A 19,488-nucleotide genomic window follows, 5' to 3' on the forward strand; every position below is an offset into this window, starting at 1 on the left:
CTTTTTAACCACTTTAATACAGGGCACATCCCTCCCTTCCTGCCCAGGCCAATTTTCCCCTTTTAGCGCTGTTGCAATTTGAATGAAAATTGCACGGTCATGCAACACTGTACCTACACCAAATTTATTTCATTTTCCCCCCACAAATAGAGCTTTCTTTTGGTGGTATTTGATCACCTGTGCGATTTTTACTTTTTGCTAAACAAATAAAAAAAGACCGAAAAGTTTGAAAAAAAAAAAAAAAAAGTTTTTTTTGTTTATGTTATACAATTTTGTAAATAAATACGTTTTTTCCTGCACTGATGAGCACTGATGAGACTGCACTGACAGGCACTGATGAGGAGGCACTGATGGGGTGGCACTGATGGGGTGGCACTGATGGGGTGGCACTGATGGGGTGGCACTGATAGGCGGCACTGATAGGCGGCACTGATATGCGACACTGATAGGCACTGATATTCGGCACTGATAGGTAGCACAGATATGCAGCATTGGTGGGCACTGATAGGCGGCACTGCTGGGCACTGATAGGCGGCATTGATGGACACTGATAGGTGGCACTGATGGGCACTGATAGGTGGCACTGACGGGCACTAATGGGCACTGATAGGCGGCACTGGTGGGCACTGATGGGCACTGATGGGTGGCACTGACGGGCGGCACTGATGGGCACTAATGGGCACTGATAGGCGGCACTGGTGGGCAATAATGGGCACTGGTGGGCGACACTAAAGGATGGCAATGATGGGCACTTGTGGGCAGCACTGATAGGGAGGACACTGGTGGGCATCACTGATGGGGAGGGCAATGGGGGGCTCCCTGAGCCCTGATTGCCATCCCTGGTGGCCATAGTGGGCATACCTGGGGTCATAGTGGGCATCCCTGGGGTCATAGTGGGCATCCCTGGGGTCATAGTGATTACCAGTGCCGACCCCCCCCCCTGTCAGGGGAGCCGCCGATCGGCGCTCCTTTGCTCGTGCCTGTCAGGCACGAACTAAGGAAAGCCGATCAACGGCTGTTCCTATTTACTATGTGACCAGCCGTGATTGGACACGGCTGATCACATGGTAAAGAGCCTCAGTCAGAGGCTCTTTACCGAGATCGGAGATGCAGGGTGTCAGACTGACACCTCGCATCACCGATCGCCGCTCTGCGTGCCCCCGGGGGGCGCCCAGAGCTGTGTTATCCTGCCGCCGTCATATGACGTCCGGTCAGGATAACACAACCACATTCCCGCCGTCATTTTGTAATAGGGCGGGCGGGAAGTGGTTAAGGCTAACCTACATCAATAACAAGTGCAGAGAGTGACTTAGGGCTGTGGATCAGGAGCTCCATGTTTGTCTCTCATCCATTCCTGCAAGAAAAGAGCGTTTGTGTGGATCGTCCCAGGCTCAAGTATCCCATTGATGTAAGTAATAATTCAATTTTTGTGACATCTTTGGTTGGTGTGCCTCAAAATTCTGCCAGATTGTAAAGGGTGCCTTGGTTGAAAAACACTGCCATAGAAAGGGGATCTATACTGTACCTTGTATAGGTGAAATACTATATACCACACCATAGAAAGGCGATATACAGCCTATATAGGTAAAATACTATATACCACACCATAGAAAGGGGATATATACCTTATATAGGTGATATACCTGTCAGACTGTGTGGCGAGAAGAGCCGATTAGCAGCTCCTCCTCAAAGGGGAGTGCAGGACAAGTAATCAGGGCACTGATGATCAGTGCCCTGATTACAGTAAAGCAAGAACAGTGCACATCAGTGAAACCAAACAATGCCCATCAGTGACACCAACCAGTGCCCACCAGTGACCTCAATCAGTGCCCATTAGTGATGCCAGTCAGAGCCCATCAGTGCCTGCTCATCTGTGCTGCCCATCAGTGCAGCCCATCAGTGCCACCTGTCAGTGCCCATCAGTGCCTTCTGTCCGTGCCCACCAGTGAAGCCAATCAGTGCCGCCTCATCAGCGCACATCAGTGAAGGAGAAAATTACTTATTTACTAAATTTACTGACAGAAACTAAGAAAAACGTTTTTTGTTTTTTTTTTCTACATTTTCTAGCTTTTTTCTTTTTTTAAAAAATAAAAAACCCAGCGGTGATTAAATACCACCAAAAGAAAGCTCTATTTGTGTGAAAAAAATGATAAAATTTTTATTTTGGTACAGCATTGTATGACCTCGTAATTGTCATTCAAAATGTGACAGTGCTGAAAGCTGAAAATTGGCCTGGGCAGGAAGGGGTTGAAAGTGCACTGTATTGAATTGGTTAATTAGGTGGCACTTCTGCTCTTGAGATTGCACAAAGTGAAAATCTATAGCTACAGTAACTACTTTGCAAAACACCAAACAGATTACAGGTATCCCCCATTCCTTTTTCAGCTAACCTTCCTCTCTGTAACATGCGCTCTCTACCTTTCCTTTTCACAGTTGAATCCCCTCTCCTTAAACTCTGTTTCCTTCACCCCTCTTCTCCACCATACAATCTGTATATATCACCCTCACTTCTATCCTCTCCTTATTACTACACTCATCGCCTCCTAATTCTAATCCCACATACTGCTAAAACCTCCAGGATTCTAAGACATGTCCCTTCATATAAATCGAACTCCCATATCACCTCCCTCACCCTTCTGTTTCACCTAACCTCTGGAGATTTATCCCCAAACCCTGTGCCTCCATCATTTAACTGTACCCAACACACCCATTACCCTGCACCATTTGGCAGCAGCCACAATCCACACAATTTTAGTTTCCATTCCTCTTCTCCCCTTCTTCGGCGCCCTTTGGAACGCCCACTCTGTCTGCAACAAACTCACCTCCTCCAATAAAAAAATCGAATTTCTTCATCAATTTAGGTCAATCTGTATTCTGCTACATATTTTTGGTAAAAAAAAAAAATCCCAATAAGCGTATGTTGATTGGTTTGTGCAAAAGTTATAGCATTTACAAACTATGGGATATATTTATGAAATTTTTTGTCTTTTATTTATTTTTACTAGTAATGGCGGCGATCAGCGACTTATAGCGGGACTGCGACATTGCAGCTGACAAATCAGACACTAAGGGGTTTATTTACTAAAGATAGAGAGGGTAAAGTTTGTCACAATTCTGCAGAGAAACCAATCAGCTTCCAGGTTTTATTGCTAATTCTTAATAAAACAAGCTGACTTTAGAAGCTGATTGGTTTCTCTGCAGAATTGTGACCTATTTTGCACTCTCTAGCTTTAGTAAATAAACCCCTAAGAGCCGGTTCACACTATTACGACTTGCCAGGCGACTTGGTCAGCCTGGCAAAGTCGCGCACCGTCGGGTCCATTGAGTAGTAAAGGACCGGTTCTAATAGGAGCGACACAAGTCGCTCCGACTTAGAAAAAGGGTCCTGTACTACTTCGGGGCGACGTGTAGGTCCATGCAAGTCGCGCCGAAGTCGCGGTGCATGCGACTTCACAGGTCGCCCCCGAAGTCGGAGCGACCTAATGTGAACGGGGACTAAGTGACACTTTTGACACTATTTTGGGAACCAGTGACATTAAAACAGTGATCAGTGCTAGAAATATGCACTGTCACGGTACTTATGACACTGGCTGGGAAGGGGTTAACATCAGGGCGATCAAAGGGGTAAGTAACTGTGTGCCTAACCAGTGCTTGGTTACTGTTTTGGAGGTGATGTACTAGGGGAAGGCATTGATCCATGTTCCTGCTTTGCATAAACACAGGATCAATACCTTTCCTACTGAAACTTGTTTACATAGGCAGACTGCCGTTCTGCTTGTGTCCCGAACAATTTGTGGGACCTGCCGATTGGCTCACGCTGTACGCCCCCCAGACACAGAAGTGCAGTCACCTTGCCACTGTATATATACAGTATACAGTCGGCAAGTGGTTAATCGGCTAGCTGTTACTGAAGCGTGGCTTCAAAAATCTGACACTGCTTCTCCTCCCCTGGTGCCCTTCTCTGGACTCACTCTCCCAGACCCAGCAGATAGAAGGGAGGAGGAGTAGAAATCCCCTTATGCCCACACAGCACCTTTCAGGTTCTTCACTCTCCTCCCTCTCTGTCCCTCTCATGGTTTGAAGCTCACTGTATACATCTATTTTCTCCAATTTCTTTAAGAATTGCTGTGATCTACTGGCCCCCCCTGGCCTGGTATCATCTTTCATTGATGACTTCTCTGACTGGCTACCCTATTTTCTCTCTTATGAAATTCCAACAATCATTCTTGGTGACTTTAACATCCCTACTATTACTAACACTCCTGCTACTTCTAAACTTCTCAGTCGAACCTCCTCTTTTGACCTGAAGCAGTGGATACAGGCTCCTACTCGCTCTGATGGCAACACTCTTGACCTTGTATTCTCCTACCTATGCACTCTGTGCAACCTCTCCAACAATCCTTTTCCTTTCTCTGATCACCACAGTATAAGTTTCGCTTCCCCCCGTCTTCCACCACCACTTTCTCCAACTGCCGTACAATTACCCGTAGAAACCTTTGTCACTTTTCTCCTCCTCTTTTCTCTATTCTGGTACTGGCCGCCTCTATGTCAAAATCTCACACCTGTCTTGCCCCAATCTAGACACTTCTGTCTACAATAGATCCCTGTCTTCTACCCTGGACAAGTCTGCCCCCCTCACTACACCCAGAATCTCTTGAGAAGGTGAGATTAGGGGGGATATGATCAAAATATATAAATAAGTGGAGAGTAATTCACCTTAAAGTGAATTTAAACTGTCACCTTGTAAAACAATCCATTCAGTTTAAATTAGAAATGAAAAGCAAAACCTTTTTGTATAGATATTAAAAACATTATCAATACATTTTCCCCCTTTTTTAAAAGTGATCACATTCCCTCTGTTTCCTATTTTCTCAGCTCCATAAGAGCTGGGGGAGGAGCAGCAACAGTACACTGAGCTTCCCCGTGAAAGGCTGTGCGGGGGAGGCATGTCAGGACAAGTCTGATCATTGCAGGAGAGCAGGCCGAGTCCTGCTTAGCGTGGTCAGTTTTTAATAGGAAAGCAGAAGGACTGGCAGAAACACCAGGGATTTCACACAAAGGAAGTGATACAAAGAGTACAGGATACTTTTTCATACACGTACATGGTACAGCAGGCACATATCAGGAATATGTGTATGAAAAAATCAGGTGCGCTGGCCCAAATTTGGGCCAGCGCACCTGATTTTTTCATACACACTTCATTATATTCACTCTAAGGTAGCAGCACACCCAATTTGAATCAGCGCACTTTCCTTTACATCACATATCAGGAATATGAAATGTTTAGGTAACAAACCGTTTAAGGGCATCACAGAGGACAAAGGGGCACTTTAATCTCCAAATACAGAAAGACTTTTTTGCAGTAAGAGCTGTAAAAAAGTGGAATAGACTCCCTCGTGAGTTGGTTCTGGCCAGCTCAGTAAATTGTTTTAAAAAAGGCCTGTATTATTTCCTAAATGCACATAATATAACTGGATACTAATATTTATAAGTAAAGTTCATCCAGGGAATCCGATTGCCTGGGTGGAGCCCAGAACCCTGGTCCTGTCTGTCTTAAAAGGCCCAGATCCACCTGCACTATCAGTGTGCTGGATGTTCCTAAGTCCTGGTCCCAGGATTGGAGATTTCCTCCCACCCAGATCGCTTGGAAATCTCCAGACTCCAGGTCCCCAACTGGACTTTATCCACCATAGGGGAAACTGCAAACCCAGTCTTTTCCAGTAAAACAGTCCTCCTGGAGCCTTTCAACCTGCCTGGTTGATAATCCTGGGAGAAATACCTGCTCACCACTAGTTGCACTGCCACATAGTATTAAACAATACAAATACTATATTAATATAGAGATGATAAAAAAGTAGCAGATACCATAAAAATAATTTTTATTTATTCCATAGCTCATATTGTATGTCTCGAATCAATGATATGTGTTTACATGTAACCACTTAAATACCAGACACTTTCAGCCCCTTCCTCTCCAGGCCAATTTTCAGATGTCAGACTTTGAATAACACCACTGCGGCTAGGACGTTAGGCAGGACCTGGAGTACACCAAGAAGAGCCTGAAAGGACACTTTGAGGAAGAATATAGGCTCATTGTCTTCTGTGCCAAGGTGCAGAATCTTTAGAAATGTGAGAAGTGTAATTCTTTCTTTTTCAGGAAACTCCACTCAGGACACACACACCCCTGTCAGAGCTGCCCAACGAGACTGGAACACACCAGAAGAGGAAAAAGGCTGTGATGGAAGTGGTCAGCGAATACTACACCAACCTCTACTCCTCTAAAGAAACGGACATGACAGACCGACAGGTTCTTGTCAGGTATCACTAACCCTATTGATCCTGCAGGTTCGTCGCCCATCAACACTCCCTTGGCATTGGAGGGGCTGCACTCTGTCGTCAGATCCTTTAGGAGGGGCAGGACCCGGACTACGATGGTCTCCCAGCAGAGCTCTATTTAGTGCTGTGGGATATCGTAGGCCCGGACCTGTTCAAGCTTTATGAGGAGATGGTATGAGGAGGGCGGAATGCCTCCTTCGCTGAGGGAGGGGATGATCCCGATTTTGTATAAGCGGAAGGGGGAGAGATAGGATTAGATCTGCAGCAATACTACAAACAGTGACAAAAACACTTTTAAAAAAGTATTATAACTGGTGTGATAGACCAGTGCCCCCCCAATACCACAGATTGAAGTGGGGTGTTATCTGAGTATACTTTTATAAGTGAATTTGTGTCCTGCAAAAATATTGCCTCTTTTGCTGCGTTAACTCTGCTACACACAGTGCCAAACTTACTGGCCAATTTTTTGTACAATTGGTGTGATAGACCCGTGGCCCCCCAATACCACATATTGAAGTGGGGTGTTATTTAACAGTATACTTTTATAACAGTGTATTTTAGTCCTGCAAAAATTTGGCCTCTTTTGCTGCGTTAACTGTGCTACACACAGTGACAACAGTTACTGGCCAATTTTATGTAGAACTGGTGTGATAGACCAGTGGCCCCCAATACCACATATTGAAGTGGGGTGTTATCTGAGTATACTTTTATAAGTGTATTTGTGTCCTGCAACAATATTGCCTCTTTTGCTGCATTAACTCTGCTACACACAGTGCCAAACTCACTAGCCAATTTTTTGTACAACTGGTGTGATAGACCAGTGGCCCCCCAATACCACATATTGAAGTGGGGTGTTATCTGAGTATACTTTTATAAGTGTATTTGTGTCCTGCAACAATATTGCCTCTTTTTCTGCGTTAACTCTGGTACACACAGTGCCAAACTTACTGACCAATTTTTTGTACAACTGGTGTGATAGACCAGTGGCCCCCAATACCACATATTGAAGTGGGGTGTTATCTGAGTATACTTTTATAAGTGTATTTGTGTCCTGCAACAATATTGCCTCTTTTGCTGCATTAACTCTGCTACACACAGTGCCAAACTCACTGGCCAATTTTTTGTACAACTGGTGTGATAGACCAGTGGCCCCCCAATACTACATATTGAAATGGGGTGTTATCTGAGTATACTTTTATAAGTGTATTTGTGTCTTGCAACAATATTGCCTCTTTTGCTGCGTTAACTCTGCTACACACAGTGCCAAATTCACTGGCCAATTTTTTGTACAACTGGTGTGATAGACCAGTGGCCCCCCAATACCACATATTGAAGTGGGGTGTTATCTGAGTATACTTTTATAAGTGTATTTGTGTCCTGCAATAATATTGCCTCTTTTGCTGCGTTAACTCTGCTACACACAGTGTCAAACTCACTGAACAATTGTTTGTACAACTGGTGTGATAGACCAGTGGCCCCCCAATACCACATATTGAAGTGGGGTGTTATCTGAGTATACTTTTATAAGTGTGTTTGTGTCCTGCAACAATATTGCCTCTTTTGCTGCGTTAACTCTGCTACACACAATGTCAAACTCACTGGCCAGTTTTTTGTGCAACTGGTGTGATAGACCAGTGGCCCCCCAATACCACATATTGAAGTGGGGTGTTATCTGAGTATACTTTTATAAGTGTATTTGTGTCCTGCAACAATATTTCCTCTTTTGCTGCATTAACTCTGCTACACACAGTGCCAAACTTACTGGCCAATTTTTTGTACAACTGGTGTGATAGACCAGTGGCCCCCCAATACCACACATTGAACTGGGGTGTTATTTAACAGTATACTTTTATAACAGTGTATTTTAGTCCTGCAAAAATGTGCCCTCTTTTACTGCGTTAACTGTGCTACACACAGTGACAACAGTTACTGGCCAATTTTTTGTAGAACTGGTGTGATAAACCAGTTGCCCCCCAATACCACAGATTGAAGAGGGGTGTTATATACCTCATCCACATATACTGCGCTTCTCTATAGACTTTTGTCATAGGGTAATCTAAAAAATGACAGGTAGAGGAAGAGGCAGGCCCTTAGGCAGGGGTGGTAGGGGTAAGGCAGGAGCAGTAGGCCGGAGCCAAAGTGTGAAGTTTCAGAAGGTGTGTTCGATTACGTCAAAGGACGCACCAGACTTGGTTGAGTGGCTCACTCAGCCTTCCTCTTGTGCACCCTCCTCATCCTCTCTATCTGCACCCTCTTCACTCTCTGCTGTGTGCGCCCCCAAAGACACCAACATCACCATATACCCTCCGCTTCAGTCACTGGAATTATTTTCCGATCCATCACAAGACATTTGCGATGCGCAGCCATTCCTGGCATCGGATCAGGAAGAGGAGGTAGCAACAGCTGCCACCCAGCAGTCTGACGACAGTATCCAGATCAGCCCAAGGAGGTTGGTCCCCGCTGTTGCTGCCTACTCCAAGATCTCGAATGTTAGTGGTGGAGAAGGTGACGTGGATGATGACGTGTCTATGGACGTCACATGGGTGGCCTCAAGAGAGGAAGAGGAGGGGAGTTCAGAGGGAGAGACGAACCAGCAGATAGGGAGGAGAAGCAGACAGAACTTGCATTGCACAGGAGGGACAAAGCAGACTGCAAATGTATCAGGAGCGAGCCATCAACCATGTACAGTCACATCTGGCACTCCCAGGACGCCGGCACATGGCTCCGCAGTGGGGGCTTTTTTAATGTGTCCGCTGCTGACAACAGTGTTGCCATCTGCAGCCTTTGCAGTCAACGCATAAGTCGCGGTAAGCCCAACAGTCACCTAGGGACGACCGCCTTAAGAAGGCACCTGAACTCCCATCACCGAGCCCAGTGGGAGCAACGCCGTCAGAACCCACAAAGCCACACTCCAGGCTCTCACCGTCCAGCCTCTTCTCCTTCTCCTCTCTCCTCACAATTGCCCCTCACTCCACCTTCCATCATGCTGTCCTCACGTTGTTCTGGAAAAAGGCAGGCTTCCATGGCCCAAATGTTGGAGCGTAAAAAAATTATGATGCCGGATAACCCTCTTGCCCAACGTTTGACTGCTGGCTTGTTGGAACTGATAGCCTGCCAACTACTGCCATATCAACTGGTGGACTCGGCCTTTCGGAAATTTGTGGCCATTGGAACACTACAATGGAAGGTCCCAGGCAGGAAATATTTCTCGCAGAACGGCATTCCAGAGCTGTATGGCCATGTTCAGCGGCAAGTGAATGTATCTCTGGCATACAGTGTCGGTGCCAAGATACATCTGACCAAAGACACATGGTCTAGCAAACACAGGCAGGGAAGGTATATAACTTTTACTGCCCACTGGGTGAACCTTCTGATGGCCGTCAAGCATGTAAACCGTGGCACCCGTGAAGATTTGGTTTTACCGCCACGGATTGCATGCAGGCCTGCCTCTTCTTTTCCTCCTCCTACTCCATCCTCCCTCTTCTCCTCGGCTGACTCCTCCTTTTCCTCTGCTACCGTCTCTTCCGCTGCGCCGCCCAAGATCCCCAGAACCTATTCCACATGCCAGGTGAGACGTTGCCATGCTGTGCTGCGTCTGTTGTGCCTGGAAGCCAAGAGCCACACTGGTCCTGAACTCCTTTCAGCTTTGCGTTCACAGGCAGATCAGTGGCTAACACAGCTCAATTTGACAGTTGGTAAAGTGGTGTGCAACAACGGTGCCAATCTGCTGAGCGTGCTGAAACAGGGCAAAATTACACACGTGCCATGCATGGCACACTTCCTGAACTTGGTCGTGCAGAGATTCGTTGCCAAATACCCTGGGGTCCAGGACGTCTTGCGGCAGGCCAGGAAAATCTCGGGCCATTTCAGAAGATCTTACACAGACATGGGTCATCTTGCTGACATTCAGCGGCGACACAACCTGCCCGTCAGGTGTCTTATTTGTGACTGGCTAACGTGATGGAACTCAACGTTGCATATGCTTGATAGGCTGCTCCAGCAGAAACGTGCAGTTAACGACTACCTGTACGAACTCTGCGGCAGGACAGGTTCTGGGGAGCTTGGGTTTTTTTCACCTCGTCAGTGGCTGCTCATGCATGACACATGCAGACTTCTGTGGCCATTTGATGAGCTCACCAAACTGGTCAGTCATGGCCAGGGCGCCATCAGTGACATCGTACCTTACGCCTTCTTTCTGGAGTGTGCATTACGTCGTGTCATTAATCAAGTCGTCGAGGAGCAGGAGCAGGAATGTCACAATGTTGGATGAATTCCCAGGGGGTGCTACTCCATCTGAGACAATCAACAACAGGAGTCTGAAGAGGAGTCAGAGAAGGATGCTGCCGGATGGATGAGGAGGAGCAAAAAGAGCATTCTTTAAACCTGTCTGGGATCCCTGGTGTTGTCTGTGGATGGGGGGAGGAGAACGAGGACGACATTATCCTGGATGATGAGCTGGAGCCAGGCCATTGCCCCGCATCCAGTTTAGTGCAAATGGAGGCCTTCATGCTCCAGTGATTTAAGGGGGACCCCTGTATAAAAAGCATAAAGGGCAAGGACCAGTCCTTGGTGGCAACGTACTTAGACCACCGGTACAAACAAAAAATGGCAGGAATGTTACCACCGTCACAGAGGGCGGTCAGAATGCAGCACTTCCAGGCCTTGCTGCGAGAAATGCTGCATTCTGCTCTTGCGTGCACTGGCAGAGGAATTTCCACTCACAGAGAAACAGTTGAGGGTAGCAATCCAACAGCACCTTCAAGAAGAGGGCGGCTTGAAGATGTGTTGGTCACTTCAGATATGAAATCCTTCTTTCAGCCGACCCATCGACAACTGTACTCCGGATCCAGTATCAGGGAACGCCTAGACCGACAGGTGTCCGACTACATCAGGTTAACGGCCGATGTGGACACTCTGAGGAGTGATGAACCCCTGGACTACTGGGTGGGCAGGCTTGACCTCTGGCCAGAGCTTGTGCAATTTGCAATGGAACTGTTGGCTTGCCCCCCGTCCAGTGTCCTGTCCGAAAGGACGTTCAGTGCAGCAGGGGGGATCGTGACAGATAAGCGCACTCGTCTAGCTCATGACAGTGTTGACTACCTCACATTTATAAAAATGAATGAGGCATGGATCTCTTAGGAATTCAACACATGTGACCAGTAGACCATGTTTCATTTAAATTCCTCATGACAGGGCACAAATATCTGCCAGACCACCATCCACCCACAACAATTCATGGTCCTTGTCTTCGGTAAATACAGTGGCATAAAAGGCATTTCATGTCCATTGAATGCCTAATTTTTGGGGCCTTTCATGGCGAACAATTATTTTTATTATTCAGAATACAACGTTCTTAGCTGTCAGGTAAACCTATGTGGGCTAATTTTTGGGGCCTGGAATGGCCGACACTTACTTTATCCTGTGAATGCCTAATTTTTCAGACTGGAATTGAAAATCAATGGGTCAGTAAACATTCCGCCAAATTGTGGAATGGATGCGGACCCATTTTACAGATATGTGAATGGACCCTATATGTATTTGATATGTATTTACCGGCTGCTGTCAGTTCTGGCTGATTTAGGAAAAAAAAAACATTTTTTTGCTGTAAAAAAAAAAAAAATAATTTTTAGGGCAACTTTTCCAATTGCAATACTTCTGTTATGACATTGTCCATGTGGTGGGACTATATGTGCACAGCTAGTAAGTCTTTTGTGGCTGCAAATATGGCCTAAAGGTTTTTAAAGTTCGCCTCCCATTAAAGTCAACGGGGCCCGCCGCAAACTTGCGGTTTGCGGACATTTGAGAAAATTTGCGGGTGATGTTCGCGAACCACCCCGGCCGATGTTCGTCCGACACTACTGACCAGCACTCCATCGACTCACTCATCTAAACCTGTGAGGTCTTGGGCAAAGCTTCATGGGCAAAGGTCAACACTCTGGGAAGTCAGAAGTCATGCTGTTCGAAAAGTGGTTCTTGCCTTCTCCTGCATCCATCCCTTTCAGCGTCAAGATGGACTTCATCAAAATTCTTGGGGTCTGGTTTGGAGCTGAGGGTACTCTGCAGCGAGATTCTCCCTGTGTTGCAGTACCTATGCCTTTTAAAGAATGTTTTTACACATTCTTCAATTTATACACAAGTGAATGAGTCAAAGAACTGACACATTCCTCTCTCCCGTGTCTCAGGCCAAGGTTTCAATAAGGTCCCACTGGCACCAGAATCCAGTGCGCTCTGTTTTTGTTCACATTAAGATACATTGTAGCGTGTTGTGTTAGGCAGCGCATTAAAATAAAAAAATTAGAATGGGCTGTAATGTACCTCAATGCATGAAAAAATAGACCCAGCTGCATTTTCTTTGCAGAGCACTGAGCCCTGAGCACATTCATGACCATTATGAACATGACCATTATGAATTATGGTGCTGTAACACAGTTGCGTTTTGTAGATGTGTTGGAGTGCCTTTCAAAATGAATAAAACTAAACTAAATTAATGACAATTGATATGTGCATGGTGAGCTACTACGCTTTTTGTTAACGTGCATTTGTGTTGCTGTAAAGTGGTAGTGAGTCCTGAGAGGCATCATGCCTAAAAAAAGACAACTACTGCTGTTGTTGCTCCTTATTAAACGTAAAGCAATTTCCTAGATAGGTGCTAGGTTAGGTAAATTTAGTTCTGGCCCACTGTATGCAGTGGAGCTGCATTTCATTGCTAGGCAAATTTAGTTTTGGCTCACTGTAATCAGTGTAGTTATGTTTGATTGTTCTGGTCAGTTCTGTGTTTCAGTGGCTGCATGATTGTTTTCTTCCCCTTGGTTGTCAAGAAATGTTCTAAAAGTAAGTGGGCAGGAAGAGTCTAATCAGCAGCTGAATGATAATGTTTTTTTCTGTGATGCTGATTGGCGTCCCTTAGAGTGTCCTCGGGGTGCAGAGTGATGCGCCCCAAACACTCTCACTGTACCATTGCCGTCCTGTGATTGGTCCATAGGACGTTCAACGTCGTAGGGTGGTGCTTGGGTGTCACTGTCTTCTTACCGCGTTGGAAGAACGCGGTAGAGCCTGCCTGAGCCTCAACGAATGCGGACATCCACTCACTGTCTCTGCTGAGGACGGATCGATTCAGATAGGACAGCGCTACGACAAGCCAGCCAGCCAGGAGGAGGACAGCTTTCCTAGACCTTGACTTCAACCCTTACTCTGCAAACACAAAAGGTGAGTGCATTGATGGGGCACTGCTCACTGGTCACTCTGCGTTGATGAGGGGCTTTGGGGGCACTGCTCACTGGTCACTCTGCATTGATGAGGGAACTGCTCACTGGTCACTCTGCATTGATGGTTGATAAGGTGTCAGACAGATAATAATAAACAATATCAGAAAAAGTACAGTAAACCCCCGCTCCATCGCGGTTCAGTTTTTGCGGTCCCGGTATATTGCGTTTTTTTTTTGTAATGTTATTTTACTATATAAATCATTAAAAATGAAATATTTTTGTGTTTTCCATAGCTCTTGCTATGTCTCTCAGTATCTTTTATGTGTTTAAATTAGTTTCTATTGTTTTAAAAGTCTGTTTAAAGACCTTAAAATGCTTTTACACGTACAGTGACAGTAAAAAAAACATGCTTACAATGCATTTTAATAGGGTTTTTCTATTTCGCAGATTTTCACTTTTCGCGGCTGGGTCCGGAACGTAACCCCCGCAATGGAGGGGGGTTTACTGTACCAACGTCCTGAGATCAGTTGAATAAAGGAAGAAAGAAATGGGGGAGGCATAAGGACTTTAAAGGTACAGTAAGGCTGGGCATACAAATTGTAAAATCGTGAAAATTTATTGAGTCACAACATATTTAAAAAGACTGTACATTGCAGTCTCTCTGGAGCCTTGCCCTTTTATCAGCCTGTTTTTCCCTTTTCCATGATGGCCGCCCTGGTCACGGCAATTGGATGTGTGGGCCGCTCCCTTACCGGATGGAATCCCTCCATGGCGGACATGCGGCCCCGCAATCCGGAACTATTTCCTGTTCCGGATGCTGATTGGTCGGGTTAGACGGGAGGCTAGCCAGCTGTCTGCCCTCCCGCTTGCCGGCCTATTATCAGCTGCGCGAGTCCCTGCACATACGCATTGCGGGCCGGGGTCCGACCACGTCACACACCAGTGGGCGTGCACGGCCGGATTGGAGTCATATAAATACCGGCATCTGCCGGTCAGCAAGCTTCGGCCACGACTACACCGGATGGATCACATGGAAGCTGCAGACAATTTTGACATTGGTGAGACACACTTGGGCACTATGTCCCCACATATGAGACACCTCTATAGATGACCTTATGCAGTATACTTTTTACCCCCCCTCTCTTTTGCAGCATACAGCCTTTTACCATCTATCTGACCTGCTGGGTCTATGGCTCCCATTTGGTGATCTGCTGCTGGCTTTTTCTTTACATTTATTTTTATTTCCATACATATCCAGCCAATCCAGGGCATCTTTTTTTGCAGTCTCTCCCTGGTGAGTTATTTATGATGCTTGCTGATGTCAACAGTACTAAATAGCATTTACATTTGTATTCTTTACATATCCAATTCTCCTTTTGCATGTTTAGTGTGCACTAATTACTATAATTATTTTGGTTTTGTAAGGAATGTAAAGAGATATGGATAAGGTTAACCAACATATTAAATATACCTTTTTGTTTTTTCACAACATGGAATAATCCTTGATCTCCTTATCTCTTTCTCTTTATTGTTTTACACATGCTTGCTTCTTGCAATATGTGTACTACTTATTATCCATTAATAGTTTCTAAACATCATTGCAAGTACTTACCAATCTCTACATCTATATAGGACTCCCATGTTCGCCTGGGAGGCGTTTTTGATATTCTTCTGGTTTTTGGTGGTTGTCCCCCCCTCTCTCCTCCCGGGACCATCCTGGCAATCTGGGATTTCTTGTGGATATTAGTGTCACCATCAAGCTATGTATGTATACATAATGATATGCTATATTATGCTTTATCCTAGGCCTTCTGTGGTTGAATGGCCTTTTTGATATATGCTATGATAACAATTTTGTATCTTTTGTATTTTTCTAATTTATTTATCTTTTGATAGATTTGAACACAAGCTCTCTGTGTAGATGTTTAGAAAAAATCTCTGTTAATATAAGACCCCTGAAGAAGTGGAGAAGTTACCGCAAAACATGTTGGGCAAGGAATTTACACATTAGGCACCATGTTCCTTGTGGTACCATGAGAGTATTCTGTTATCTATATGCTTTGTTTTTAGACGCTTTGATTGTGTCTTTATTCATGTATTCCCTTTTTAATATGTTGTGACTCAATGAATTTTCACGATTTAACAATTTGTATGTCCAGCCTTACAGTACCTTTAAAGTCCTTATGCCTCCCCCATTTCTTTCTTCCTTTATTCACTCTGCATTGATGGGGGGAACTGCTCACTGGTCACTCTGCATTGATGGGGGAACTGCTCACTGGTCACTCTGCATTGATGGGGGAACTGCTCACTGGTCACTCTGCATTGATAAGGGAACTGCTCACTGGTCACTCTGCATTGATGGGGGGCACTGCTCACTGGTCACTCTGCATTGATAAGGGAACTGCTCACTGGTCACTCTGCATTGATGGGGGAACTGGTCACTGGTCACTCTGCATTGATGGGGGGAACTGCTCACTAGTCACTCTGCATTGATGGGGGGAACTGCTCACTGGTCACTCTGCATTGATGGGGGGCACTGCTCACTGGTCACTCTGCATTGATAAGGGAACTGCTCACTGGTCACTCTGCATTGATGGGGGAACTGGTCACTGGTCACTCTGCATTGATGGGGGAACTGCTCACTGGTCACTCTGAATTGATGGGGGAACTGCTCACTGGTCACTCTCCATTGATGGGGGGCTTTGGGGGCACTGGTCACTAGTCACTCTGCATTGATGGGGGAACTGCTCACTGGTCACTGGTCACTCTGCATTGATAGGGGAACTGCCCACTTCTCACTGGTCACTCTGCATTGATGGGGATCTGCTCACTGGTCACTGGTTACTCTGCATTGATAAGGTAACTGCTCACTGGTCACTGGTCCCTCTGCATTGATGGGGGCACTGCTCAATTGTCATTCTGCATTGATGGGGGGCTTTGGGGGCACTGGTCACTGGTCACTCTGCATTGATGGGGGAACTGCTCACTGGTCACTCTGCATTGATGGGGGAACTGCTCACTGGTCACCCTGCATTGATGGGGGCACTGGTCACTCTATATTGATAGGGGGCTTTTGGGGCACTGGTCACTCTGCATTGATGGGGAAAACTGCTCACTGGTCACTCTGCATTGATGGGCTGCATTGATGTAAGTCACGCAAATTTTTACTGCGTTTTTTGCCGCGAAGCAATGTCTATTAAATCTTTCTGTTTGCGCCCTCCCCCCCTAAAATTTTGAGCACCAGCCGCCATTGAGCACAACCGGTTCCTTGTGCTGCTCCACCCTCCTTTAGTCTGAGCTCTGCTGTACAGTGGGCTGCAAGAGGCTGTTACCAAGGCACACTGAGGTGCCTACACTGCTTGATATGTTTAAGGATGTGCCTATGATTACAAAGCTGTATTCATTTGTTTGTTTATATCCACCTAGAGTTCACCTTTAAGCTTCCATTACACCCTCATAATCACAGATACTAGACATGATATAAAATAATAAATGTAACTTACAAAAAGCACTATTGCTGCAAGTTAGGGATGTTTTGAACCTATGTATACTTAATTATAACCTTGTTGAGCCTTAGGCCCCTTTCACACATGGGAGTCCATTGGCAGACTCCGTTTTTCTCAGCGGGGGATCGATCCGCCGATCCCCCGCTGAGCAGGCGGGTGGCAGCTCTGTCTCCGCGCTGAGAGACAGAGCTGTCAGGTCCCCTCTGTTCTCTATGGGGTAATCGGATGAGAACAGATCACCAGTCCATTCTTATCCGACCCCATCCGATCCGCTGGACGGATGGAAAATAGGGTTTCCATCCGTCCAGATTTGACGGACAGGATCGGATCGGATGTCAGTGGACATGTCTCCGCTGACATCTGATGCCCCATAGAGATGCATGGGGCATCTGTTCAGATCCGCCTGAAAAACTGACAGGCGGATCTGAACGGTCCGCTAGTGTGAAAGTGGCCTTATAGATGCATATTTCTTATACGGGGCAAAACACATTTTTTTTCTATATAAAAAATCAAATCACTTATTCCATACACATACATTCATATTTTGTTTAGTTATCAAGTGCAAACAAGTTTATTTTTGCAAAAGAAATTTAAGACAGTCATCATTAGTGACAGGAGAAAAATGTAGGCGATTTGTCACTCAAAAATCCATGTGGAAGCTAAACTCTCTGTACATATGACATTTATTTTTCTCTCCTTGTGGCATCTTCATTTATTTTCACTACAGCACTAGTGACATAGTAGCATTTATAGACCCAGTTAATCCACCATTACTTACCTTATCGCCATAGTCAGTAAAAATAATTAATTTCAGCTGATGTATGCATAAACGTAATGCAAGATATTTAACAGTATAACCTTTTAGTACCTCTAACACTGCAGAAATACAGGCACAAAGGCAAGCTGCACTATGACAGTTTTAAAGAAGAGATGATAGTACACTCAGTATTTTTTAAACATTGCTAATACAAACCAACAGTAGGTAGGGTCCATGAATTTTTAGGAAAAGAAGAGGTGCATATATAAGGCAACTGCGTGTCAAGTGCCAAATGGGGCCCAAAAAGAACCCTTGGCATATAAAGCACACCAGCCCACCATTAGTGTAAGTTAACTGGGGCACTAATGTTTATGTACTGGCTACACTTCCTAAACAATAAAAAGAGATATGAGCAGAAATTGCAGTGTAGCGAGTTCTAAAACATTATTTAAAGCTGAACTCCAGGCAAACAGCTAAGTACACAGATTAAATACATATACAGTAATAGAGCTGTTTAACCTGCCAAAGGCTTTTAACCACTTTACCACCGGAGGATTTTGCTGTCTTACGTCTGGGCCACTTTTTGCGATTTGGCACTGTGCAACTTTAACTGACAATTGCGCAGTCGTGCGACGCCATACTCAAACTAAATTTACGTCCTTTTTTTCCCACAAACAGAGATTTTTTTTGGTGGTGTTTGATCACCTGTGCGATTTTTACTTTTTGCGCTAAAAACAAAAAAAGAGCGTAAATTTTGAAAAAATAACAATATTTTTCACATTTTTTTATATGAAATTCCCCCCCAAAAAATGTAAAAATCAAATTTTTTAAATTTTTGGCCAATTTGTTTCCTGCTACCTATGTTTGGTAAAAAAAATTGCAATAAGCGTATTTTGATTGGTTTGCGCAAAAGTTATTGCGTTTACTAACTAAGGGAAAGTTTTATGTCATTTTTGGTGTTTTTTTCTTCTAACGAGTAATGGCGGCGATCTGCGATTTTTTTTGCGGGACTGCGACATTGCGGCGGACAGACCGGACCCCTGACTGACATTTTTGACACTTTTGGGGGTACCAGTGACATTACTACAGTAATCAGTGCTATAAATATGCACTGTTACTGTAAAAATGACACTGGCAGGGAAGGGGTTAATTTTTATTGGTGATCAAGGGGTTAATGTATGCCTGGTGCTTACTGACGTGTGTGGGGGGAGGGGACTATGTGACACAAGGACAGATCGCAGGTTCAGCTATGCTGAACCCTGCAATCTGACCCTGTCTGTCACTTAGGAGATCCGCCCGCTTGTGTTTACACAAACAGGCGGATCTCCACACTCGATTCCCCGACGACCGGGGAAGAGCAGCAGCGATGGCTGCCGCTCCTCCCTTGGCCCGACTCCGGCTGTGACTGAATACAGCAGGAGCGAGCCTCCGGCGGCGCGCGCGCCGCCGAGAGAGGGGAATGTCTGGTGACGTAGTACTACGTCGCCAGACGTTATCGAGCCACTTTGCCGCAGTACAGCTCTAGTGAGCAATGCGGAAGTGGTTAATTTCTGTCTATCCAGTCCTGAGATTTACAAAGCTCTCCCCACAGCACAATCCTGCCTGGCAGGGGAGGGGAACTGATCTTTCTCTGCTGCATTTACATTTTTAAGTGCCCTTTGGCCTGTGAAAAGAGAAGCAGTAC

Source organism: Pelophylax lessonae (genome assembly GCF_965119305.1).
Source record: "Pelophylax lessonae genome assembly, chromosome: 2".
Lineage (NCBI taxonomy): Eukaryota > Metazoa > Chordata > Amphibia > Anura > Ranidae > Pelophylax > Pelophylax lessonae.